This window comes from Balaenoptera physalus (assembly GCF_965194825.1).
Source record: "Balaenoptera physalus genome assembly, chromosome: 4".
Taxonomy (NCBI): Eukaryota; Metazoa; Chordata; class Mammalia; order Artiodactyla; family Balaenopteridae; genus Balaenoptera; species Balaenoptera physalus.
In genome coordinates, this window is record NC_138891.1 from 99,000,670 (window position 1) to 99,025,492 (window position 24,823).

General features: G+C 39.1%; 1 protein-coding gene across 4 annotated transcripts in view; it reads right to left on the minus strand.

Moving 5' to 3' along the window:
• The window catches only part of COL8A1 (collagen type VIII alpha 1 chain), a 156,061-nt gene that overhangs the window by 76,163 nt on the left and 55,075 nt on the right, over positions 1–24,823 (minus strand). The gene's annotated exons all lie outside the window — the stretch shown is intronic.

Below are 24,823 nucleotides of genomic sequence, written 5' to 3' on the forward strand. Positions count from 1 at the left end.
AGATCTTTTCCCTTACGTCATCTCTGCAGACATGGGGCAAAAGGCAGTGCCAAGGAGAATGGGGTTTTCTAGGCATCTTCAGCAGCTTGGTTTTCAAATCAAGACTTATAAATCATGGGCCTGGATGTCCAGCAGGCTGGGAGGTGGACCATGGAAAGGAATCAGGATAAACTGAAATGACTTTTGCCATTGACTTGGCCAGTACACCTTGCCAAGCGGTTTTTCCCTCAACTTCAAACAGATCAGTGTTATAAGGGGAAATGTACTACATATGTTACTCATGCCTTTACCCTCAGTTTGCAAAAATGCCATCTTCTCAGAGAAGTAGAGTTTCCATGAATTGTTTGGGATCTTTTCCCTCCAAGAAAGTACCAATTGAATCGTCACAAATAACTCAGTTTTCCTTCATGGTTTGTGGTGGGGATAATAAGATCTGATTCTGTTTTCAGCCCCAAATGGTCCTAAGTGCATTCTCTCCTAACCTTTCAAAATTTTTCATTCCAAAGTATAACTTTGTCCCTTTCCAAAGAGTATAGATTTTCTGTTTTGTTCACTTCCACATTTACATGAATTTAATAGAGGTTGACAAAAACCTGACAGGCTCAAGAATTTTTATTAGTGGAAAGAAAGTCACAAACTGAGAGCATTACTTCTATTTATTGATAGCATCAAAATGTTTTTTTTTTTAAACCAGCCTCAGTTTGGAGACATAAATCATCATTAAGAAGGTAGATGGGTAGAAAATATTCTCCCCACGTTGCTGATTTTTTCCTAAAAAACATTCTGTTAAAAGAGAACCATACTACTTAGTTTATTCTTACAATTCTCTCTATCCCATAGTCTCTCCCTCTACTCAAAAGTAAAATTCACCTGTTTTTCCATGACCTGATCAATTGCCTCTAAGCTCTGACGTGGTTTAGTTTGTCAGTGGTCTAAGACCAGACAGGCCTGAAATTCTCTGTCATTTATCAGTCAGGCCCCCCACCCCCACCCCATGTATTAGGTCACCTCAATTTGTTTGTCTGGTGAGAACTAGCTTCCTTTTCTGAGACTGGAAGCCAGATTGGTTCAAGACCAGAATAGGAACCTGGAACTGACATTGGTTTTGCAGATGTGCAAAAAAATCCCAGGAGTTTTGAAAAAAAGAAAGAAAAGAGGGAAAGGGTTTTGCAAGGAGAAGAGAAAGTGTTTTCAGAAGGCTGAAAACAAAGCAATTAATCATATGGTGACTATTACACTTGTTGCTATTAAAGTGACTCACTTTCCCTGCATTTTCAGACTGTTAATTCAATTTCGTTTTTATGTAACTACTGAATAACTGTCACAATTTCTTTTCTTTGGTTTCTCTTTTTTGTTGTTGTAGTTTCTCAAAGTCAGAAGGCTTTCAGATTGCTTCCTTGTCCTAAACCAGGAAAGGAAGTGATTTCATATGTGAGATAATGAAGTGAAAAATCAATGCTGGATCACTGTAAACATTTGAAATTGGAAAAAATAAGTCCAGAAGAGAGTCTTGTAATTGTCATAATACATTGCCCAGGGCAGCCAAACTTTCTTGAGACCCTCCCCTTTATCATTTCTGGTTTGAGGACAGATTTGCCTTTTGGTACCCAGGTAGAGTTCCAAAATGGTGAATTTCATCTCTTAGAAGTAAGGCCCTGGATTGGGGCCATAAATTACATAAGAAAATATAGTATATTTTTTCTACCTCACATTCACTCAGTTTATTAAGAAATTATGACTTAATAGCATAAGTTTCCAGGTTTTTAACAGTGTAGGCAGCTTGGGTCCTGGATGCATACAGCCCTGATGTTAACTTTACCACTTGCCATTTGTGATTTGTGTGACTGTGGGCTAGTTATTTAATGTCTCTAACTCTACCGTCTTACCTATAAAATAGGAATAATAATAATATCTGTGCTTGGTACAAATGTTATCATACCTGTGCCTGGCACAAACATTATTATTGAAAGTCAACAGACTGACCATTCCTTCTGACAGTAGCTGACCAAGTAGATTAAACTCTTGGAAAGTCAGTGAAATGCTTGCATTTCCTTGGCTTCAGTTCATTCAGTGCTTTTTGGAATTTTGTTTATGGGGCACTGAAAACTTAGTTTAACAATGTCCCTTTTATTTGAACATAACTGAATTCCTTACAAGAGTTATAATTTTATTATTTTTCTGTATTAAATCCTCCTACCGGTGCTTGGAGAACACACGGAGGTAACAGCTGTTTTATTTTATATGTACTGTGGCTTTCCCCTTCTCACAACCTGTTGCTCTCCCATGGATGCCACTGTTCTTTGGGTGGGGTAAGGAGAGAGAATATTTGGGGAGTAGCCCAGCTGAAGTCTGGGAAATATCCCAGTTTCATAGATAACAGTGTTTTACTCTGGGATTCCTAAGTCCTCTTTTTTTTTTTTAGTTTAACATATAACCCAGAATTTTCTTTCTGGATATAATGTTTTTAGTGAGTTAAATAACCAGGCTTTTCTCACACGAGAAGGGAGTTGAGTCTGTGATTAAAAGGGGTTTCCTTATGTATCACTGTCTCTCTTTGACTGAATTTTGACATAAAAATTCTTTGTGTTTTAAGCTTTGTTCTTGAAAATCTTTCAAAAAACATTGCAGAAAAGGGTCATCGTCTGGGCAATAATTAATTATTCATCACCAACAATGCCTCTGTTTTTATTCAGTTACATTCATGGAAATCACACAGGTCAAAGAGACCAAAGTGAGGTCAGATTCAATATGGAAAGACATGTGAACATTCTGTGGGTTCTGGTTTTTGACTAAATTCTTCATATAAACTTGTTTTAATTGATTTATCACTTTCTGCTAAAAGTGGAAACAGATTAATTCAAGAAATTGAGTATTCCTTACAAAAAAAAAGTTCTGAAAAATTGATTTGCTTCAATTCAGGTCAATAAATATTTAATGAGTGCCTACTATAAGCCAGAAAGTGCCAAGGTCTTAAAACTCAGTTATATCTCTGACCTGATGGAGCTTATGATCCGATGTAGAGGATAGATATTAAACAAGTCAGTCAGCACTACAATGAAGGGGTGGGCAGGGGCTATGGGAGGATAGAGCATGGAATTAACTCAGTATAGAGCAGAGGTTCTCAAACTTTCACATGCAGATGAATCTCCTGGGACTTTGTTACAATGCAGTTTTCTGGGCCCTGATCATTCCAATGCAAGTGGTCCATAGGTCACACTTTGAGAACACGTGTATAGTGGGTCAGGAAAGTCTGCCTTGAGAATCGAAGCTCAAACAAGGTCTAAAGGATGAAAGGGATTTGCCTTTCTATCTGGTGGTTGGAAGAAGAGCTGTCCAGGCAGAAAAGAGCAGAAAGAAATGTTTTAGAGATGGGACAAAAGGGACACAGAATGACGGGCCACGTTCCTCTGGGGGCCCTAAACCCAATGGGTGCAGGGAACGAGTCCTCTTTCTGTCACTTCCGGGTGTTGAGCGCAGAAAAATAGCATTTCTTTAGGGTTGCTTTCTCAGGTGAGCACGTAGAAAGCAAGGCACAGTTTTCTAGGCAACACTTCCTAATACCAAAAAGGAAAAAAAAATAGGGAGAAAGAAAAGGAAAGTATATACCCCATGTCTAATTTCACCCTCAGACTATTCTTACCACTGAAAATGGAGTGGTTGGAAAATGCCTTCCTAAGCAGAATTTGGTGGTATAATTTGAAAATTATCTCTTCCTAGAACATTTTGTGAAATTCTGCCGTGAGGTGTCAACAGGTCTTTGTGGCACTCTCTCCAGCAGAGATCAACTGACATGTAAAATACAGCAGAGTTCCAAAAAAGCCACTGTAAAATCTCAAGTATGTGGAAGGAGTTTTGTGTGCTTGCCAGTATGGTTTTTCCGAAAAAGAAAAATTCTGCAGAGATCGAAGATGGGCAGAGGAAGTAGGCTCTAGCTTCAGGAGGAAGGTTTTATCATCAGAATAATTCAAGCTGGTGATTTTCTGGCAAGGCAAGTCAATGGGCCAAGTGAGAGAAGTAAACATTTGAGCTTTGGATACGAGGCAGAGCAATGGAGACGCAGTGATGAAGGAGAAATGAGGAATTAGGGGCAAGCCGCTCCCCTGGAGTTAAGTTCCTGACCGCAGACTGTCTGTCGTTAAGGCATCTTTTTTAGTTTCCTGTCCTAGGACGGAACTTGCTCAGAACTTCCTCAGATGTCTGCTCACCACACATCACCAGCAACCATGTCTTTGAGAAAGAGGTTGGGGATGACGGACCGGCAGCACAAATAACACTCCAGGTTTTCCTTTAACATTTTTTTTTTTTTTCATGGAAAGGAAGTCAGGATAACCCAAGAATAGAACTTCAAAATGGTGCAGGATGAGGTGAGGTGGATGTTGGGGTTCATAGATGAGAGAATAGCTCTGGCGTGAGACCCTTAGGGTTCAAATCCTGACGGCACCACTTACTAGCTGTGTGGTTTGGGGAAATCACCTAACCTCTCTGTGCCTCAGTTTCTAGGTCTGCAAAACTGCAACAGTGTCTACCTCATAGGGTCTTGGGAGGATTAAATGAATGAAATTGTGAAGCTCTTGGAGCGGTATCTACACATAGGAAGTGCTTGATAAATGTTAACTATTATTTTATTAAACATGTATACATGAATGTAGACTATCAGGCTTTTAATTTAATTACTTGTGTGTTTTTATTTATTTTATATTTTTCTTACTTGATGACATTTTTCTCCAATTTTCTCTCTAGGAATAATGCCTCAAGTTAGGCAGGGCCTGGGCGGAATCACACAGATCCTTTGACTTTCCTACACCCCTGCCTAAGGCATCAGGACCAGAATAAAACAGAAGCAAGGGACAGCCCAGTGACCTCTTCCTGAGCATGCTTACTAGGGTCATCAAGGAGGTAGTTATGCACTTGCCTTCCCTGAAAAATGATGGGTTGTTACAGGCGGAAGAAAGGAGGAGAATGCCTAGCTCGCTGAAGTTTTGAAGCTTTTTGGTTTCACCACTAATATAAAGTGAAAAGCGCTCTCCAGTTGGATGTAAAATTGAACTAACACCTGGTGCTGTCTTGGGGCTTGAGGGCCTGCTTATTCTGCCCAGATTGCTGCGTTGTAACCCTTCTCCTCAGGCCTGCCCAGCTCTACCCCTCAGTGTCAACAAGGGTGTGAGCAGTGGGTTCATTTTGTGTGTGTGTGTGTGACTGATCATGTTTTCCTTTCCCCGTGGCATGATAGAAAGATCTGGGCCCTATCTGTGACATGCCCATAGCAACTATATAGCATGTCATGATGCATGTTTGGTGTACACCCTTTCTCCATATTCCATATCACCTTTTTACCCTTAGTTCCTCTTTGATTCATCTTTTTCACTTATTTTTAATCTATTTTTATCTTACTGCATTATCTGTGTCATTATAAGCTGACCCAAATCCTTTTGGAAAAAGGAAAGCTGAACATTTAAAAAACACATATTATATAAATCAGTCCAAGGCAGTGATCATTCAGCTAGATCGCTGCAGATCCTGGCAGCTCTCTTACTTAAATTTAGCTCTCCTCCTTGATACTTTATATAAGAATATCCCTTTGGCAGTGATCCCAAGAAAACCCAATATTACTTGTGAACAGCAAAATCTATATACCTTCCTTAAGTAGTTTCTGAATCTACCATTGCAGAAGTATAAAGGTTGGGTCTGAATTAATTATTTAGAAATGACATGAAAATATGCACATTAAGGTATGTGAATTGAGATAACCTGTGTTCTGTAGAAAAGGCAGCTGACAAACTCTAGATTTACCAAACCCAACCAGCCAAGGAGTCCGAACTGTTTATCATGGACAAATATAAATGTCATTTGGTAAGAATACAAGGCCATCCGTCTGAAAATGTGTTTAGAGTTTTGGAGTTCTAACCCTGGAATTCTAACAGGGAATTCTATCCAGGGTTCAGCAATTTTTCTCCATTTTTCCTTGGGAAAATGACCATATCACATATGGTTGAGCACGTTATGTTTTAGAAAATGACTCTCAACTTCAAAAAAAATAAAACCACTCTCGAAACAAAGCTGGTTTTCATTGAGACAATTTCCTCTGCTCTTTCACATAAGATCATGTTAGGAAAATGCAAGACCTGAACTGGAGATTAACATCCTTTCTGACTGTCAAGAGTTCACATGGCCGCTATTTTCCAGTGCTGAGGAGGGCAAGTGCAAACACAAACCTGTGTGATTTTTGAGGCAGGCGGGGTGGGGTTGTCGGGGGGATAAGGCTACGTTGCCCTTTGCTTTTCTGAAGCCAGTACATAATTTTCCTGACCTAACGCTGATTTTACTTGTCACTCAGTTCACTGTAGTTATGATTAAGGACCATACAATTTGGACTTTTTCCTAAAATGCCTAAGACAAAACGTGGAACAGAAAGAGATAAAAAATATAATGTGTGCTGACAAAAATATATTGACATTTAAAAACAGGTATTACTAATTATTTATCGCCATATTCTATGCTGGGAAGATGTTAAAATTGGGTGAATGGAATAAATACATATTCATTTTATTCATCTTTTACTTTGTTTATTATGCCCCCGAAAGGGTCATACCTGGGGGGCAGGAGTTTATTCATCCCGCAAATCAAAACAAAGTTTCCCTGCTTCTTAAAAAAAAGTGAGTTTTTGGCTTCTTCCAATTTTTGAAACATAAACCATGTTCTTCATTTGCAGACTGTTATGTAAATCAAGTGATCTGCCTTGTATTACAGTTTTCTCAACCACTACAGTGATAGATATCTCTTGGGACTTTTATAAAAATGCCATCGCATGAGCTTTTCCCAGCATGCAAATAATTCAAGTGCAAATAAAGGGAGAGAAGTAAATAAAATCGAGCAGTGCAGACCTTTCTTCTGAACTTTCATACTGTCCTTAAATTAAGGAAAAGGCAGCATGCAAATGGAATACAGAAAGAATACAAGAAACCCTCTATTTACTACCGGGAAGAGTTCCCAATGGCGAAAATCAGTAGTCAGGAACTCAGAACATAGATTGCCTATAGGAACAATGGAGGTTGGGCTCTGGGCTGGTCCTCAGAGGCCCACTTAATTCATAACAGAGGCTCCATAAACTTGTTAAATGAATAAATAAGCTCTTGCAGTGAGTCAGTACATCAGAACTACCTCGGGATTCTAATGGAAAACCAAGTTTTGGAATCAAATAACTTTACCATTAACTTGTCTTGTGGGGGAAAAGCAGAATAGCATGTAGATAAAGTTGTCCTCTATTGAGTCCTGCCTGTCAAATCTGAAAGATCGCATCCCTCCTACATGCCTTGCTGGGCAACTCTTCCACATTTGAATATCTTCTTTCCCAAACTCTTGGACGTCTAGTACCTTGTTGCTGTCCTAAGCTGCCTCTTGGGTCCCTTGCCTTGGACTGTCACCCTATTCATGGGATCCATGTTCAGAATTGCCTGGATCAACCTTTCTTCTCTCAAATCAATCGAAACTCCTGCTCTATGGGTGTAGGGGCCTTCCACCTGGATGAGAGGAGGAAAGCCCCTTCACACTCCTGAAAGTGTGTGTATGCACTTTACAAGATTCAAAAAGGGAGTGCAGAAGTGTAATACTATGCAGTAAAATGACCCAGGTTGTTGACAGTCTGGAGGGCTCCGAGAGAGAATAGAAGAACTCCGACTGGCCGGAGGGAGTGAGAGCTGAGGCAGGCCAAGTCTGCTCGGGAGCTGAGCCCAAGACTGCTCTCAGCTGCCCTGTGTATTCAGCACTGTTATTAACTACTATCTGCATTTTTTCTCCTTCCTGATATAAGATATATAAGCCTTGTCCTTCTGACGAGGTTGTAAATTCTTTGAGTGTAGGAATACCCTATATCTAGTTACTTCTTTACTTTTCCCTTCAAAATGTTAAGGCACTCAGCAGATTCTCTTTGAGCTAAATTGGGTTTTGGTTATTTGGTGGGATTCATTTAATTGATTTGACAATCTCTAAAAAAAATGAATGAGAAAAAACACCATGCCTGAAGTATAATTTTTATTACATAATTACTTATGTATATGCCACCACATTTTTACATAATTATTTATGTAAACATTTTACATAATTTTGTGAAAAGATGGCTTTTTACTAATATTACAAATTCTAATTGTGAAAGTTCTGAAACTCTGGCACATCACAGAAGAAGCTAATTTAGTTATGTTTCTTTGTGTTCAAAGATGGTGTTGAAAATATTTCATGGTGATAGCTTTCTCTTTGAAGGTTTGGCAACCAGGTGTTTAATTTTTAAAAGAATTGTAGAGGAGAATTGACATGATTATAATAACAATTTTGTGAAGGATTTCTTTACAAGTTTTAAATAATTGGAGAAACCCGAGTTGTCTGGGAATGAAGGTTGAGAATCACTGATGAGTAATATCAACAGAGTGGTTACAAAAGAGAATCTCAGTCCTTTTGATGTTCTCCTTGACTTTGCACTATTCGAGCAAATAAATGTGCAAGGCCCCCTTCCAGTATTGGAGTTGACAGTTTAGGCACCTGCTACAAATTTACTATTATGTTCTGCTAATAACTCCTATATTTCTGTAATATACTTTTCTTTTTTTTTTTAAACAATTGACATAGCTAGGTATTTCTGACTCATTGTCTACAAAGTGCAATCCAGTCCATGAAATAATAAAAATCGAATGAGGCAAAATGATGCTTCTTCCGCCAATTAGGACTACCCCTAGTGGTCTCCAGCCAATGATATTTGCATAACATTTTCTTGCCTCGGCCTTTGACATCTTTCTTGAGAAATGAGAGTGTAGACGTTAAAAGGATGACCTCTGGAGCCAGCTTGCCTGGGCTGTTATCCTGGTTCTGCTATTTACTCTCTGTATGACTTCTCTCAGTTTTGTCATGCAAAATGGAAAATTGTACAAATCTCATAACTCATGATGCATAACTGAATTAATACAAGCATCTGCTTTTGCCTCTTTAAAGTCTAATCTAAACAGAGCAGCCAGAATGATTTTTTTAAAAACATGAGTCAGGGGCTTCCCTGGTGGCACAGTGGTTGGGAATCCGCCTGCCAATGCAGGGGACACGGGTTTGAGCCCTGGTCTGGGAAGATCCCACATGCCGTGGAGCAAATAAGCCCATGCACCACAACTGCTGAGCTTGTGCTCTGGAGCCCGCGAGCCACAACGGCTGAAGCCTGCGCACCCTAGAGCCTGTGCTCCGCAACAAGAGGGGCCACTGCCATGAGAAGCCCGCGCACTGCAACTAAGAGTGGCCCCTGCTCGCCACAGCTAGAGAGGGCCCGCGTGCAGCAACGAAGACCCAACACAGCCAAAAATAAATAAATAAATAAATTAAGAAAACAAAAACAAAAAAAACATGAGTCAGATCCTATCACTCTTCTACTGAACACTTCCATAGAATCCCAATCTCCATTAGGGTGAAAGCCAAGGTCCTGATGATGGTTTACAAGGGTCTGCATGGAGCTCTGTGGTTTCAGCTTCTACCATTCTTCCTCTTGCTTACTAAAGTCTAGTCCCACTGGCTTTCTCACCGTTCTTCAAACACACCGATCATACTCCCTGTTTAGGACATTTGCACCCACTGTTCCTTCTGCTTGAAACACTCTTCCCTAGAAATCTTAATAGCTCACTTATTTGTTTCCTTTGGGTCTTTGTTTGAATGTGACTTTCACACTGGGACCTTCCTTGACCATGTCTATAAAAAAGCAACTTCATGTCTGGTTCAAGATGGCGGTATAAGAAGATCCTGAAATCACCTCCTCCCACAGACACACTGAGTCTACAGCTACAAATGGAAAAATTTCCTCTTAAAAAAAATCTAAATACTGGCTGAGTGACAACTACACACTGGGCGAACGAGAAGAAAACCACATCAAAGCAGATAGAAGAGGTTGGGACATATTTTGCCATAAACCCCACCCCTGGCATAGTGGCCCACAATTGGAAGGAAACTCAAAACCTGAAGCTTCTCCCTGAGGAGCAAAGTGTTCAGATCCCACATCAGGGACTCAACTTTTAAGACATGAACTTGCTAGACGATCCCCCCAAATACCTAATTTAAAAAACCAACAGGGCTTGTATCCCAAGACTCACAAGATGGTAGTGATCTGGGAGACAACTCTTAAAGGACGAGTGTACTTGGACTCACCTGTCCCAGGGCCCAGCTCAGAAGTAGCTGATCATACCCAGACTTAAAGTGAAGGAAGCTCATCTACTATATTAAAACCTCACATTTCTATGAGCCTGCTGGAACACTCTCTGTAGACAGAGTCTGGCAGATGCCATCTTCACACTCTCCCTTTGCCATGCTCTAGAGCACCAGTATCTCCCAGAAGGGAGCCTTTACATATGTCTGGTGCCTCAGTTTCTGTGGCTGCTGCGCAGGGGATGTCTCTGGATCACTTGGCTCTGGAGGCTAGGGGAGCTTGCGTTCCTGGTCACATGGGACTGTAATAATCAGTGTCACCCAGCAAGGAGCTCAGATCCCTGTCTGGCACCCTGAGTTTTGTGACTGCTGCCAGGGGACACCTTTATATCACCTGGCTCTGGTGGCTGGTGAGTCCCACAAGATTGTAACCTATGGTAGTTCTTAAATAGCTACCACCCACAGGGCACAGCAAGAGGCAACAGACCTAGGAGCTCAGTCTTTCTGTGAAGGAGGTCTATTAGCTAATCTTCATGACTGTGTTCAGAGGGGCAGGCTTCTAATAAAACATGTATCTAGGGGCTGACTGTAATCCTTTCTAGAGATCTTGGAGGGTGGGTGCTATCATCACTCTCACTCTCTGCTGTGCTCCAGAGGGCCAGTGTTTCCTGGAGGGGAGATTTATATGTGTCTGGTGCCTGGTTTTTGCAGCTGACACCCAGGGGACACCCGTTGATTGCCTGGTTCTGGTGGCTGGAGGAGCTTGTATTCTGGGGTCCCATGGGACTATGGCAATCAGAGGGATGGTTTCTGGCAGGCTTACGATCCCCGGGGCACAGCTCAGACAGCAGACTAAGGCTTACCTTTCAGTCTTTCTGTGAAGGACACCACTTTTCTTATCCTGGGGCTTCAGCCTGAGGGGTAGGGTTTAGATTTGGCACATAATTAGTGGCCGATGGAGCTGCTTTCAAGGAACATAGGCTGTGAATGCCATCTTGGCACTCTCCTTCTACCATGCTCCAGTTCACCAGTATCTCCCAGAAAGAAGCTTACACACTCATGTGGAGTGTGATTTTTGTGACTGCAGCCCAAGGAACACCTCCAGGTCACCTGACTCTGGTGGCCAGCAGGACTTAACGCTTGTTGTCCCTCAGAACTGCATATATTTGCATATTCTTAAAAGCAGCTGCCTGAGGGTCTGACTTCCTGTCAGCCTGATATAGATGTTGAGCTCTTTCCCTTTGGGACACCAAAAGGTCTTGGCATGTCTTCAACCACTGGGAGCTATTAAAAATATATTAGGCTGCTTGAGCATAGCACAGGGAGATCAGCTCAGTGCTTTGTGGCCACCTAGAGGGGTGGGATAGGGAGGGTGGGAGGGAGACACAAGAGGAAAGAGATATGGGGATATGTGTATATGTATAGCTGATTCACTTTGTTATAAAGCAGAAACTAACACACACATAATTGTAAAGCAATTATACTCCAATAAAGATGTTAAGAAAAAAAACCATATATATATATATATATATATATATATATATTAGGCTGCTTGAGAAGCACAGATGTTTGAGAGATGACCAGGAGCTGGGGCAGGGCTGAATAAAAAAACTCATTTTCAACACGAGGCTACTCTTTCAAGACTGGGAAAGGTGGTTGTTTTATCTACTGTATAGAAACCAACACAGAGAGTCAAACAGAGGAGTATCTTCCAAATGAAAGAACAAGATAAAACCTCAGAAAAAAACTTAATGAAATGGAGGTAAGTACCTGATAAGGAGTTAAAAGTAACGGTCATAAATATTCTCACCAAACTGGGGAAAAGAATGGATGAACACGGTGAGAACTTCAAGAGAGAGATGGAAAACATAAGAAAGTACCAAATAGAAGTCACAGAGCTGAAGAATACAATAACTGAATTGAAAATACACTAGAGGGGTTCAACATCAGACTAGATGAAGCAGAAGAAAGGATCAGTCAATTTGAACACAGGGCAGTGGAACTCACCCAGAACAACAAAAAGAAAAAGAATGAAAAAAGGTGAAGCTAGCTTAAGGGGCTCATGGGACAACATCAAATGAACTAACATTCGCATTACAGGGTTCCTAGAAAGAGAAGAGAGAGAGAAAGGGGCAGAAATCTTATTTGAAAAATTAATGGCTGAATTTTTCCTTCCTTGAATAATTTTATTCCCTAACTTGGAGAAGGAAACAGACATCCAGATCCAGGAAGCCCAGAAAGTGCTAAATAAAATGAACACAAAGAGACCCACAACAAGACACATTGTAATTATAATGTTAAAAGTTAAAGACAAGGAGAGAATATTAAACGCAGCAAGAGAAAAACAATTTTTATGTACAAGGGAACCCTCATAAGACTACCAACAGATTTATCAGCACAAAATTTGCAGGCCAGAAGCTAATTGCATAATATATTCAAAGTGCTTTAAAAACAACCCTTAAAATCAAGAATACTCTATGTGGAAAGGTTATCCTTCAGAATTGAAGGAGAGATAAAGAGTTTTCCAGATAAGCATAAGCTAAAGGAGTTCATCACCACTAAACTGTCCTTACAAAAACTATTAAAGGGACTTCTTCAAGCCAAAAACAAACGGTGCCAGTTAGTAACAAGAGCACATATGAAAGAATAAATCTCACTGGAAAAGTAAATATATAGCAAAGGCACTGAATTAGTTACTTATAAAAGCTAATATAATTATGGTAAAAAATGACTATGACTGTAATACAGGCATACCTTGTTTTGTTGTGTCTCACTTTATTGTGCTTCTCAGATACTGCATTTTTTTTTTTTTTTTTTTTTACAAATTAAAGGTTTGTGGCCCTGCATTGAACAAGTCTATTGGCACCATTCACTGCATGTCTGTGTGTCACATCTTGGTGATTCTTGTGATATTTCAAATGTTTTCATTTTTATAATACTTATGGTGATCTTTGATCAGTGATCTTTGATGTTACAATTGCAAAAAGATGACAACTTGCTAAGTCTTAGATGATGGTTAGCATTTTTTTTTTAGCAATAAGACATTTTTAAAGTACGGTATGTACATTGGTTTTTAAAGACATAATGCTATCGCACACTTTATAGACTATAGTATAGTGTAAGCATAACTTTTATATGCACTGGGAAGCCAAAAAATTCGTGTGACTCACTTTATTGTAATATTTGCTTTATTGTGGTGGTCTAGAACTGACCACAATATCTTCAAAGTATGTCTGAATTAGTTAAGGGATACACAAGATACAAAGATGTAAAATGTGACTTCAAAAACATGAAACATGGGGTGGGGGAGAGTAAAAATGTTGAACATTAGAATGGGATCAAACTTACATTGTTATCAACTTAAAATAGATTGCTATTTTATATGTAAGGATAAAACTTGTTATATGTAAAAATACAACTTGTTATAACTTGTTATATGTAAGCCTCATGATAACCACAAAACAAAAACCTATAGTAAATACACAAAGGATAAAGAGAAAGGAATATAAGCATACCACTAAAGAAAGTCATGAAACCACAAAGGCAGAGAGCAAGAGAAGAAGAAAGGAACAGAGAGGAACTACAAAAACAGCTAGAAAACAATTAGCAAAATGGCAATAAGCATATACTTATCAATAATTACTTTACATGTAAATGAACTAAATTCTCCAAAAGACATAGAGCAGCTGAATGGATAAGAAACAACACTCATCTACATGCTCCTACAAGAGACACAATTTAGATGTAAGGACACACACAGACTGAAAGTGAAGGGATGGAAAAAGATATTCCATGCAAATGGAAACCAAAAGAAAGCTGGAGTAGCTATACTTATATCAGACAAAAAGACTTTAAAACAAAAATAGTAATAAGAGACAAAAGTGATGTTACATAATGATAACGGGGTCAATCTAAAAAGAAGATAAAGCACTTGTAAAAATTTACACACCCAACATAGGAGCACCTAAATATATAAAGCAAATATTAATAGACTTAAATGGAGAAATAGATACCAGTACAATAATAGTAGAGGACTTTAATATCCCACTTACATCAATGGATAGATCATCCAGACAGAAAATCAATAAGGAAACTTTGACCTAATAACATGTTAGACCAGATGGACTTAACAGATATTTACAGACCATTCCATCCAAAAGCAACAGAATATATATACTTAAGGGCACATGGAACGTTTTCCAAGACAGATCATGTGTTAGGCCACAAAACAGCTCTGAATTAATTTCAGAGGATTGAAATCATGTTAAGCATCTTTTCCAATAACAATGGTATGAAACTAGAAAATTTTTTAGAATTTATTTATTTAAAAAATTTAATTATCCTTTAGTTGATTCTTTTTTTTACACAATTTTTAAAGGTTACACTCCATTTACAATTATTACAAAATATTGGCTCTGTTGAAACTGGAAATTAATTATGTGAAGAAAACTGGAAAATTCATAAATATATGGAGATTAACCAACATGTTACTGAACGACAAATGGGTCAAAGAAGAATTCAATGGGAAATCAGAAAATACCTTGAGACAAACAAAAATGGAAATGTAACATACCAAAAGTTATGGGATGCAGAAAAAGTAGTTCTAAGAGGGACATTCATAGCAATAAATGCCTATTTCAAGAAACAAAAATAGTATTAAATAGATGACCTAACTTTATGCTGCAAGGAACTAGAAAAAGAAAAACAAATGAAGCTCAAAGTTAGTATGTGGAAGGAGATAACAAACATTAGAGCAGACATAAATGAAATAGAGACTAAAAAGACAATAGCAAATATCAGTGAAACTAAGAGCTGGTTTTTCTAAAAAGATAAACACGATTGACAAACCTTTAGCTAGACTCACCAACAAAAAAAGTATCGTCCCTTTTAGAATGTTTGAATTTTAAGCTAGGACACTGGGAATAGAGTGGTGCCTCACGTGACACTCAGAATCCCTCATGGTGGAAGCTGTTGGTTTATGGTAGGGCTGGGGAGGCAGACAGAGAAGGTCTTTCCATCACACTTGAAATGACACTGTGGGGAAGACTTCCATGCATAGTTAGTGGCTTAGATCACCTCATCCTTCACTTACAGGCGCACTCCTTCTGAACAACAAAAGTATGAGAGGGCAGAGGACAATAATGGACCCCAGTAATACCAAAGTGCTTTCCAATTAGTGCTTTCATTCTTTCATGTAAAACTGGTATAATGAAAAGAGCATGGGATTGAGAGTTAGAAGTCCTGGCCCTGTCTCTAATTAAGAAATATTAATATTTCACTGTGAAGGACCTCAGTCGCGCATGCATGGGATATGATTTCTCACAGTCTTTCAGATCTGAAATGAATGATTTCTAGAGTTCTATAATTAAGTGGAAGTTGATAGCTGAATTTTTTTTTAAGGGAGGGAAGTTAGGGTGGGCATAAGTTTTTGTGAATGTTATTGGTTAACGGTGTGTGGGATTCAGATGTGGACTGTGAAAAGGATCTGGCAATTCAAGAATAATCATCAAACTTCTATTTAAAGAGGACAAAATTGAGAGGATAATGTGTATCACTTCTGCTTCCTCAATGTGTCCAATTTCCTTTTCTGTACTAGAGCAGGTGGGGTTCCCAAAAGTTAAGGAGAATGAAGATCCTTTGGGATATGTGTTGTATCCTACTGACAGCGAAATGCTCTACTGCCAGAGGATATGCTTCTCCTTTTCTGTTAAGAAGAAATCTCACCCATGAAGTCTACGGGTAAAACTTTCTAAGGGAAAGTTTGTACTGTGTCCACCCATATTATGCTTGGCTCTGGTTAGCACCATTATTTTTCTCCTTTTACGTTTTAAATGGGGTGAAATTTGCAAGCAGCAAGGAAAACACAAGCACAAGATCTTTCACTATATATGTGTTTTGTGAATGGTAAATTGAAACCAAATGAATTCAAGGCTGATATTTCGCTTAACAGACTAAACTAAAAATGAGTGCTGTCTCCCAGTTCCCTCAGCCAGGGCCTGGCTACGGTTTTAGATGCTCTCCAGTGAGCTTGTCCATTGGTCCTCACAGAGGAAAAGAAACTTACACTATTATCTGAATATTCCTCTTGTTTTGTCTTTCTTCTTATAAATGAGTTCCTTCTGAACTTCGGAACCTGATGCAAAATCATGAAGTTATGGGGAGAAGAGTGAGGAAGCCTCTACATGGGAAGCTACTAGAACTTTCTAAGTAGAAGACAACCCACACGTCTGTAGACATGGGATTTCCAGGTAAGCAGAATGTGGTCCAGATGCCCAGTCTGTTGAATGCTTACTGTAGATCCTCTTCTGTCATCAATTCTGGTATTTCCCTTAAATGAATGTTTGTATTCTGAGCTGGCCAGGTAGCAGTAGTGCTATCAGTATCGGAGGGGGGGGGACATACAGTTGGGTCTAAAGAGGGTTATGTGTTAGGAAGTAAAGAACAAATTGCGTAGACGTGTGTCCACAAATCCTCCCAAAGAAATTGGCCTCCCAAATGTAAGCAGCTGCAATGACTCTTGAGTATCTCAAATCTCCTTTGACTCTCTGTTGTCAGTGAGAATTTATAACCCTTATTGTTAGAATTGTGTATTTTTCAAGCTAGAGTCACTCCTAGGTGCTGAAAGATTCTCAAACCACCTCTCTCGTGCCAAAGCCTTTTCAGTTAACTCCCTAAAACATGCTTTCATCTTAGCTTCCCCATCTCTTTAGGGAATGCCAGCATTTAAAACAATTTGCTTGTTTTCCTTTTAACTTCCTAATCTGGCTAATTTAATTGAGTCATAAACCTATAAAGTTTATTATCAGATCTAATTATCCCAAAGGTTTCTTCTTCGCAGCTACTCCTTTAACATCTCCTGTAGTTAACAGGAAGCATTTCATACCTCAAAGAGGCACTCAGGCTTTTTGTGTGTGGTTTTAAAGTTTTGTCTATTTCAGGCAGAGATTATAGCAAACTGATTAAATTACTACACAGTACATTTTTTAAACGAAGAAAACTTAAAAAAAAAGTGGGATTGAGAGGAGGATGGGTAAAATATGACACAAAGATCTGAAGGAGTTATGCGTAAATCCATCACATGAATTCCAAAATAAATACCCCTATTTCTACCTTGGTTACCACCTTAAGGTCTAGTAGTCATAATCTGGTGTGAGCATGGCTGGTTTTAGTTTCTGTTATGATGGTGGGGTAACCACGTGACCCTGGGCCGGACGAAAGGCTGCTCAGGGTCTGTGCAGCGGGGCCCTCCAGGTCTAGTCTGTGAGTTGCTGGCCGCGTGCAAACAGGCCTCCAGCCCTTCAGGGTACTGTGCCCCCTGTTTGTAGACCTCAGAAGGATTTTTGGATATTCACTCAGTCTTGCTGTGGATTCCATGTTTAGTTTCCCTCTTTGATCCTGTTTCAGAGGTCCTCCCTGACTGAGCTGCTGTTGGCTACTCTGGGTGAAAATACCCCAACTCTCAGAATCTTTCTCCTTGGTCCAGGCTTCTTGTGGTAGGTGCCCCTACCTAGCACAGATCCTTCCTAACCTTGGGGTGGGACTCAGACAAGCTTTAAATCTTGCTAGTCTTGACATTTGGAGGAAGAAGTTATTCTTAAATGCCCAGGAATGTGCTACAGAAGTTGAAACTTTCGATATGTTTACTCTCTCTGCTTTGTTCAATTCAGATGTTAGGATAAACCATATTTAGAATTCTAGTGTATGTTATGAATGAAAAAAGACCCTTACTTTTATACTGACCTAGCCGATGTTCCTTAATTTGGTTTTTTTTTTTTTATTAATTAATTAATTTATTTATTTTTGGATGTGTTGGGTTTTCGTTTCTGTGCGAGGGCTTTCTCTAGTTGCGGCAAGCGGGGGCCCCTCTTCATCGCGGTGCGCGGGCCTCTCACTATCGCGGCCTCTCCTGTTGCGGAGCACAGGCTCCAGACGCGCAGGCTCAGTAGTTGTGGCTCACAGGCCCAGTTGCTCCGCGACATGTGGGATCTTCCCAGACCAGGGCTCGAACCCATGTCTCCTGCATTTGCAGGCAGATTCTCAACCACTGCGCCACCAGGGAAGCCCCCCTTAATTTGTTTTTTAATTCTTTTAACAAATATTGAGTGATTCTCATTGTTAGGCAGGAGGGCAGGTACTCTGGATATAAGAGTGAACATAACATGATCTATGGTTCCTACTCCAACAGAGCTTATATTCTGCTGAACACGTGTGAAAAGGAAGGAAACCAACAAATAAATGAAATGATTACAAATTGTGGTAGTGCTTTGATGGAAGCAAATACAAGTATAGGGGGAGGGAGGGAGAGAGGGAACAGCCAGCTGGTCTTATGATTTTAAATTATCTTTATTTTTAATTTTTTTTATGGAGAAACTTGACTACTAACTGCAAATCTCACTCATACAATAAGTAGTGAAGTAGAGAAACCTTCAGTTTTCTTTTGAGATTTATTGATACAAAAAGTAGGAGGTTATTATAATTCAATTATCTTAGGGCTTATGCTAGTTCATTATTGAGAATACTTTTTCAATAATTTTTCAACGCTTTTGCTTACAAACCATCCTATTTTCTTCTCCTAATCTTTTTAGATTAACATGGAGACTACTACAATTAATGTAAAATATCTCTTTAGTAAATTTTTACTTTGGTTATATGTTGAAATGATAATATTTTAAACACATTGGGTTAAATAAAATATATGACTAAAATTCATTTTACCTATTTAATTCTTAAATATGGCTGCCAGAAAATTTATAGTTACTTATGTGGCTCTCATATTTATATTGAAAAGACTGCTACAGAATCTTGGTGTGAAAATTTGTTTATTATTTTGGATGGATTGTGGTTCATGATGTGTGCCCTTAACAATTATTACTAAAAGAAGAAAATATAGAATTTGGTTGGGGAGCTTGTTAATTATATCCCCTAACACCTGTCTTTTATAAAGATCCAGAACAGTTTTTACTTCTGCCAACAGTCAAAAATTTCTTGAAAAGAGGGAGTATGCATTTTGATCTATTCTTTGCTTCCCATCCACAAGCTAGATAGTTGTATTATTTGGCTAAACTTTGTAAATCACCTAATGTTGTCACACTGAATGCTGCTATCTATCAAAAAAAGAAAAATCTTATAATTTTGTATAAGAAAAAGAAACTAAGAACAAGAATTCCCCCAATTTACAAAGATTTACAGACAGCAAGAAACTAAAGATTGAGGAAGATACTTGAGATTTATCAAGCATAAAAGAAATACTGAAATTAACTTTTGGTTTGATGCATTTGGATTGACAATTCTCAGATGATAATGCTATGAGGGAGAAGACAAAGAAAAGATCGTTTCCAAAGGGTAAACATGGCACCATGCAGTTATATTTTCCCCATTTTAAATATAATACCTGGGGCTTTGATTTGAGGCAAAACCCAGAGTAGTCTGGAGGCAAACCCGTTTGACAGTATTTCTACAGCCAAATACAGTGTGCTCGATTGTTCTGTCAGGTGGATTTGCTCTTCTTCTTGACTTTGGAGTCCTAATCTCCCTTGTTTCGAGGTCACCATTCAACGGGAATAGTGAAGAGAGGAGTGGGAACAAAATGGAAAGGAAAGATTGTCCCAAGGTGAAAAGAGACACTCATCACTGGGGAACATACAAATGTCCACTATACTCAATATTGAATTAGTGAAATTTGATTAATGTGACCATATATTATTTATTCTCTCCACCTATATATCTACCCATTTCTTTGTGGTTACTTGAGATAGATTTGGTTTTCAAGTGGCAGAAGGTTTCAGTTGTTTTAGACAAGGCACAATGCTGGTTGCTAAAGGGGTTACTAATTAAAACTGGACTTGTGAGCATCCTGGATCGTGGACTCGTGGTTTCTGCTGTCATTCGTAATGGAATTACACATTGTCGGCATTGGGTGTGTGCGTGTGTGTGCGTGCGTGCGTGTGCACTGACGGGGGTGTCAGTGGTGAGAGAGGGAGGAAATGGGAGAGTAAGCATCTGGTCTAAGTCTAGAGGTCTTCCTACCGCCTGGGAGAGGAATGAGACACCCTGTAACTCGATTCCTCTCTAAGAACCTCCAGAAATAACATAATTTCATTAAAAAGCAGTCATTTTTAAACTAAAAAAAAAGTCTTTTCCAAGAGAAGAAAAGCATCACTGTTCATTTGTTATAACATTAACACTTGGCAATTTAATCACATCATTTTGGTAACATTCTCGTGAAACAGTACAATCAACTGCACTGGGAAAACTAATAAAAAAATCTGTGTTCTGCTACTAATTAGCTGTGTGGTTTCAGAAAATCTGCTTTACCTCCCTGGGCCTCAGTTTCCTTCCCTGTCGAAAGAGAGGGTTTGGAATACCAGAACTGAAAAAAAAATTAGTCCTTACTGTTAATTCTGCCATGAGGGTGCTTGGGTGGTGGTGAGGATGGGTAGGATGGGCATGGTCTGAGGTGCTAGGAACTGAGTTAGAAAACCAGTGTATAACGTGAGTTCATCTAGGAATCTTGTTAAAATGCAGATTCTGACTCAGTAGTTCTGGCGGGAGGCCTAAGTTTCTACATTTCTAACAAGATCCAGGTGATACTGATGCCACTGATACCTACAAGGTGCTGGATGATAATTTTTCCCAACCTTCTCATTCTATAGATGAAAGCGGGTCATAAACAGGCAGAATGATTTGTCAAAGCTCACTCAACAATCGAGTAGTGCACCCCATCTGAGAATCCCGGGTGTCATGATTGTTGGTCTGATGACCATGTCACTTTCTACATCTCTTGTATCCCTTCCAAGGCTAAAACTCTGATAACATTTGGGCTTTACATTTCTTAGGAGTCACTCTGAGTTCAATGTTTTGGCTACACTATCTCATTACTTTCACAATTTCATGTCAAACCATATGTAGCAGTTGCTAGGAAAATCAAATTTGACAGATTAACTAATTTCTAATTCGTGGCCTTAGTCTCCATTTAGAGTGGCCCTTGCGTGTTTATGTTCTGTGCATGGAGAGGAAGTAAGAATCCACTAAGGAAAATATCCTGTTTGCTGTGACAGCTGTCCATTAATGCTCTTCAGGTGATACCAGCTTGAGCAAAGATTGGTTTTAGATTATCAGGGCCCACATGCTGTGGAGTTTCATGAGTAAGATAAAAAGCAGTTATTTACTTCTCAAAGCAAAGAAGTAGCCAGTATAAACCATGCTATAGCCCCTAAAAGAATTTCCACGTTGTCTTTTATGTTTATTTGTCATTTGCATCCAATAATGTTTTTTGAGTCTCTGGAAGTGCAAGGCAGGGATTAACAAAGTTAATCCAGAAAACACAGTCTTGCACCTCTAGATATTAAAAAAAAAATAAGATAGCATGCATTTAAAAATATCCATTATCCTAGAGTTTGTTCTTCATCTCAGGAAAATAAAATTTTCTCTAATCCAGAGGAAACAGCCTTTCCCAAAATATGATCCTTTGAACATCAGTTCCATGAAATGCTCTTAGGGAAAAAAAGGATTTCTGTCATTAAATAATTTTAGGACTGCGTGCTTAATGTATATTTCTCTTAAGTTTCACAAAGCACAGTAGAATATGAAAGTTTCTAAGAAGTCTTACGATAAAAAATTATTTTAATTTTGTTTAACAGCATTTCCTCCAATTATTTGACTATAGATCTCTGCCAGCCTCCCCCCCACTACATTTTTTCCATGTAATGTCTACTGAGATCCTATAGAATAATGTTCTGTGAAATAGACTTTGGGAAATCCTGGTCTGGATTATTTTCCCCAGAGTCTGCTTTTTCTGTGGTTAGCTGCCTGATGTCATGTATTAAACATATCAGTACAAACTACCTGGTAATGCCGTCTTTTAAGGGCATATATCTTAACTATGATCTATTTTAAAGGAAAATGAAAAGGAAGATGTTTAGGAAGGAGTGTGTAAATAGTAGCCTGAGGTTTTTCCTCCGATTGTGAGAGCTTTCAGCATCTGTGAGCAGTTTGGTTTGCTGTACTTTGGAGATGGTCCCTCACCTGTGAGGAACTTGAGTAGATGGGAAAAACCTCTTTAGATCTAGAAATAAATGTTAGGCTTTTGCTGATGCTGGTTGCCTCCAGGACAATGTTTCTAAAAGTCTTGTGTGTGTATCTAATGGTGAGATACTTTTAAACGGCATGTGGATAAACATGAAACTCTTTATAGTTACTTATTTAATTTAGTGCATTTTAGAAAAATTACAGCATTATAGCATTATAAAACATGATTTCACATATATTATTGTTAAAGTAGTATTTATGTTTGAAAACTGTAAGTTGATTTAAAGATAAATACTGAGTAATTAATGATAAAAAGAAATCGTGAAAGGGGTATACAAATGACTAAAGCTTGGGAATCAATGCCTGGGGGATTAGCCAAGAAGTGAGTTCTGGGGCCTGGCCTATATCCCTTCAGAAACACCATCACCCCTGTGTTTTGAGAACCATCATAGTATAATGGAAAGGTTATTATGCTCTGTGGAAAGAAAGATGATAAGATATGGGTCCCGCTGCTGAAGAGCTCACAGCTTTTGTAAGACACTGCGTACTAAGGCACCTCTCAGCCTGATAGCCAAAGCACTGAAAGCCTCATAACCCACACTGGACTCATCCCATAGATGAGTTACTGCCATTGAATAAGACAGCTCTGAGTTTTGTGTCTTTTGGACAAACACACTTAGCAGTAAATTTAGCCTACAATGCTGAGATATATGACTCACGTTTGCCCCCTTAAAATTAGCCATCAGTCTATACCTCCAAATCTTTTGCCTTCTATGAATTACTGCCTATAAAGAGGCAACTACCATAATTTGGCTGCTTTCTGTTAGGTGAGTGGCTCTCCACTGAGGGTAATTTTTTTCCACCCAGGGGACATTTGGCTATGTGTGGGCACACTCTTTGTTGTCACAACTACGGGGGCAGTGCTACTGGCATCTAGTGGGTAGAGGCCATGGATGTTTCTAAAATTCCCACAATGCTCAGGACAGCTCCCCACAACAAAGAAATATCTGGCCCAAAATGTTAGAAGGGCTGAGGGTGAGAAACCTTGTGTTAGAATGATGTAGGCAGGAAGAATTGGACATAATGACTGCAAAACTCAATCACAAAGTCTCAGTGGGGATATTTAAATGTGTGTGTGTTTTTTTTTAATGTGCCCAATGCATTTTTTTCCCAGAGAAAAAGTATTGATAAAACAGTAAACTAAAAAAAAAAAACAAAAAACAAAAAAAAAACCAGTAAACTATCTGTGGTATGCTGAATACTAGACCCCCCAAAAATGTCCAAGTCTTAATCTCTAGAACCTGTGAATATATTATTTTACTTAACAAAGAGAATTCTCCAGGTGTGATTAAGTTAAGGATCTTGAGATGGGGAGATTATCTTGGATTGGCTGAGTGGGCCCGATCTAATCGCAAGGGTTTTTATCTATAAAAAGGGGGGCAGGAGAGTCAGTGTCAGATAGGAGATATAATGATAAAAGCAGAGGTTGGAGTGATATGATTGAAAATTGAAGAAGGGGCCATGAGCCAAGGAATGCAGGCTGCCTCTGGAAGCTAAAAAGGCAAGGATATGGATTTTCCCCTCTAGTTTCAGAAGGAATGTAATCCTGCTGACACCTTGATTTTAGCCCTGTAAGACTTTTTTGGACTTCTGACTGCCAGAACTGTAAGATATTAAACTTGTGTTGTTTTATACCACTAAACTTGTGGTGATTTGTTACAGCAGCAATAGGAAACTAATACACTATCATGTGGTGTGCTTTGAGAGTGGATATGTATTTCCACATATAGTGTAAACAGATTTCAGATTTTTACTGTATTAGAACACAAAATATAGTTAGACCTATAGCTATTTGGAACTTGTTTTCTCTAAGAGTGTGGGAGGCCCTCTGGGGATTTGCGTGAGGGTAGATGATCATACTGGTGAAGAAGTGCTGGTGGTGTAACAGCTGGTTGATAAAACCTTAAATAAGCCGACTTTCTCTATGCTGCCTTCCTTCACAGGCAATTTATGGGTAAAATAATTCATCAGCTGGTTTGGAAGATGCAGAGTGTGAGGAACTATCGTGATAGTGGCTGTACAATTATTCATGAACTCTCCAAAATTATAAACATTTGTTATGCTCTCATGCGAATGGTTTTATTAATTTTTACAACCACCATATTAAATTAGTTGTTATAATAAGATTATGTTTCTCACGGAAGCCTGTCTAAAATATTGCTTTACAGTTTGAACCCTGAGTAAGAATGGTATTGGGTTTTTTTCTGGCCCATATCCGGTGTGTTTGTAAGCAATCAGGTGGCATCATCCAGGGTGCAGCGTGGAGTCCTGTAACTGTCAACACTTAGTGTGTGTATTCATTGGTGCGCCTGTGTTCACAGCTGCTGCCTCCAGCTCAGGCACAGCTCCCCACATCCACCCTCATCACGCTGAGTGCAGTTCCCTCATCTACCCTCTCCATCTGTGAAATGTGAACATTTTAGAATTATTTACTAGTACACACGTGCACACAGAGACACATGAACAGATAAGGGTAACTAACATTTGCAGAGCGCCTAATAGCTCACCACGTGCTCTTTACCTCCGTTGTCTTACAGTCCTTAGCACAGTAATTGTTATTATCAACATTCTGCAG